We start from the raw sequence: 4251 nt of genomic DNA, 5'->3' as shown, positions 1-4251 counted from the left end.
CGACTATGCAAATGGCATAAATTTAAAGGCAATACTTTGGAAGGTCCCTCAACGGGCCACTTGATATTGACCATGGCTGCACCTTTCTAGTTTACACGTCGTCTTCTTGCAGGTCTCGTCTTAGTGCCAATCATACATTTTATTAACTTTTATAAACAAAAAATTACTAAAATTTAATTTTAAAAAATGGGACTTAGTCACTTCCTCATTCAACAATTGATATCAATCATATTAATTAAGTTTAAATTTCTAAAAATGTTAAATTACCAAAATTCATTCTATAATATACAACCTTTGCATTGGGTAGTCACTTTAAATATTGCATTTATGAAAAATACGGAATTTGCGACGTTTCTTGATTTGTTTGGTTTAGTGAATTTCAATTTATTTAAAATATAAAAATTTCCTTTTAATTAAATGCCTTTCTGTCTCATCAAATACATTACTTCAGTCCATTAGCCCAATCCCTTCCTAATTCTACGCTTATTCTGAAATTGGAAAAATCTCCAGCAATACCATAATTACATAAATTGTAACCAGCCCCAATTTGATTTAGATAAAAATTAAATACAGCAATACTAGTTAGTTTCAAGATATTTATTTTTAAATAAAATTGGTTATACAAACATCCATGATCCATGACTTTTCTTAGTATGGCCCGGAATCAGTTGGGCCTTTTAATGGGCTGCTTGACAATGCCTAATGGAATAAAGAGCCCATATGGGGAGACGACGTCAGCGTTACAGAAGGAAACAGATGGAAGGGTATATTAAAACAAGAAGCATGCAAGAACAGAAGTAGGGATTAGATGTTACACAAATGAAAACATAGGTTTCAAGATGCACAAAATAGAAAAAATAATAGACGAACCAAAGTCAATCTTAACAATTCAATACTGATCAAGAGATCAACCAGATTTCTCCTCACTCTACATCGTTCCAAATTACAAATTATTGATCACTAATGAAACATCACAACCTCCTCATTCTAAAATAACCACTCAGAAAATCACTTAGATTTTCAGTGAAAAATGAAAAAAGAAAAGAGAAGAGACGAAGAACATAAAGATCGAAAGAGAATTCAGCCGTGCACTTACAGTGTGTAAACTGTGAGAATTAGACATGACACACACATGAAGCCTTCATCTGGCAATCGTAATAGTGCCACGTGCAAGGCCAAGATAAAATCTCAAGCTTTAGAGGAAGGATTATGCTACTTGTATATAAAAATGGTGTATAAAGAATGACATAAAATGATGTGGATGAAAAAAATTGGATAAAATAGTTGACTGTATTTTAAATTGACAAATGATAAAGTGACATTTGCATTTATATAAATTATGTAAAATTTGATGCACATGTAGCAAGGTCCTTCAAAGAAAGTGTGTTTCACCAAACGTGATTCCAGTCAATATTGAATCCATATCGATAAACGAATTCGTAGATTCAATTCCTACTGAATGCACGTCAATGGGACCCTCTGAATCATTTAGTCCCACCAGAGTTCTACATGATAATTAAGATGTTGAGTGCTTTTGTTTTGACAACATGGTAGTGGAGGTCCTCAATTTTTTCCGTAATACATTTGCAATACTAACATTAAAAAATGTTTGTGCCTCTAACTAATGCATGGACATTTCATTACTAAAAAACATGACTTCAGGTACGAATTTTCCTTTCCTGAAATCTCGATATTCGATGCTATTACTTTTTATCAACGAAATATTTGCAACAGCAAATCCATTACTAATTTGAGCGTCGCTGATAGTTACCAACGGATCTTGTTGTAAGTAAAGAGTAAACATTTTACGAACGAATTTTTCGTTGATGAAGTGTGAATCTTTTACCAACAAAAATTTTGTTAGTAAAAATCTTAACAAATATTAACCGATTTTTCGTTGGTAAATATCTACCATTGCAATTGGTAAAAAGGTTCTTTAGTATATTTATAGTTATTATTGTTTCGAATCTTGACAAAATTCATTATTTCAATTTATAGAGTCCAATATACTTAAACATGCCAACAGTCTTACTAAAGATAATTTAGTTACCAATATACAGGCTATTGAAAACGAATATCAAATAAAAAAGAGTTGGACAAAATCAATTCTATTTATTTTATCAAATTAACTAGCACAAAAAATTATCATGATTTTTGCAATTTTTTTTCATAACTTCTCTACCCCACTATGGTTTCTCTTCCACTGTGAATGCGCGACTATGCAAATGGCATAAATTTAAAGGCAATACTTTGTAAGGTCCCTCAACGGACCACTTGATATTGACCATGGCTGCACCTTTCTAGTTTACACGTCGTCTTCTTGCAGGTCTCGTCTTAGTGCCAATCATACATTTTATTAACTTTTATAAACAAAAAATTACTAAAATTTAATTTTAAAAAATGGGACTTAGTCACTTCCTCATTCAACAATTGATATCAATCATATTAATTAAGTTTAAATTTCTAAAAATGTTAAATTACCAAAATTCATTCTATAATATACAACCTTTGCATTGGGTAGTCACTTTAAATATTGCATTTATGAAAAATACGGAATTTGCGACGTTTCTTGATTTGTTTGGTTTAGTGAATTTCAATTTATTTAAAATATAAAAATTTCCTTTTAATTAAATGCCTTTCTGTCTCATCAAATACATTACTTCAGTTCATTAGCCCAATCCCTTCCTTATTCTACGCTTATTCTGAAATTGGAAAAATCTCCAGCAATACCATAATTACATAAATTGTAACCAGCCCCAATTTGATTTAGATAAAAATTAAATACAGCAATACTAGTTAGTTTCAAGATATTTATTTTTAAATAAAATTGGTTATACAAACATCCATGATCCATGACTTTTCTTAGTATGGCCCGGAATCAGTTGGGCCTTTTAATGGGCTGCTTGACAATGCCTAATGGAATAAAGAGCCCATATGGGGAGACGACGTCAGCGTTACAGAAGGAAACAGATGGAAGGGTATATTAAAACAAGAAGCATGCAAGAACAGAAGTAGGGATTAGATGTTACACAAATGAAAACATAGGTTTCAAGATGCACAAAATAGAAAAAATAATAGACGAACCAAAGTCAATCTTAACAATTCAATACTGATCAAGAGATCAACCAGATTTCTCCTCACTCTACATCGTTCCAAATTACAAATTATTGATCACTAATGAAACATCACAACCTCCTCATTCTAAAATAACCACTCAGAAAATCACTTAGATTTTCAGTGAAAAATGAAAAAAGAAAAGAGAAGAGACGAAGAACATAAAGATCGAAAGAGAATTCAGCCGTGCACTTACAGTGTGTAAACTGTGAGACTTAGACATGACACACACATGAAGCCTTCATCCGGCAATCGTAATAGTGCCAGTGCAAGGCCAAGATAAAATCTCAAGCTTTAGAGGAAGGATTATGCTACTTGTATATAATAATTGTGCATAAAGAATGACATAAAATGATGTGAACGAAAAAAATTGGATAAAATAGTTGATTGTGTTTTAAATTGGCAAATGATAAAGTGACATTGACATTTATATAAATTATGTAAAATTTGATGCACATGTAGCAAATTCCTTCAAAGAAAGTGTGTTTCACCAAACGTGATTCCAATCAATGTTTAATCCACATCGATCAACGCATTCGTAGATCAATTCCTACTGAATGCACGCCAATGGGACCCTCTGAATCATTTAGTCCCATCAGAATTTACATGACAATTAAGATGTTGAGTGCTTTTGTTTTGACAACATGGTAGTGGAGGTCCTCAATTTTTTCCGTAATACATATGCAATACTAATATTAAAAAATGTTTGTGCCTCTAACTAATGCATGGACATTTCATTACTAAAAAACATGACTTCAGGCACGGATTTTCCTTTCTTAAAACCTCGATATTCGTTGCTATTACTTTTTACCAACGGAATATTTACAACAGCAAATTCGTTGCTAATTTGAGGTTCGCTGATAGTTACCAATGGATCCTGCTGTAGGTAAAGAATAAACATTTTACCAACGAAATTTTCGTTAATAAAGTGTGAATCTTTTACCAACGAAAGTTTCGTTGGTAAAAATCTTAACAAATATTAACCGATTTTTCGTTGGTAAATATCTACCATTGTAATTGGTAAAAATCAATGTTGTAAATAGTTGCATAAGAGTGAGGCATGGTGTAAAAATAAATAAATAAATAAATAATAAATAAATAAATAAATATATATATATATATATATATATATATATA

Source organism: Olea europaea, chromosome 9, assembly GCF_002742605.1.
Source record: "Olea europaea var. sylvestris chromosome 9, O_europaea_v1, whole genome shotgun sequence".
NCBI lineage: Eukaryota > Viridiplantae > Streptophyta > Magnoliopsida > Lamiales > Oleaceae > Olea > Olea europaea.
The sequence above is the reverse complement of the archived record's forward strand: the minus strand, read 5'-3'. Positions refer to the sequence as shown.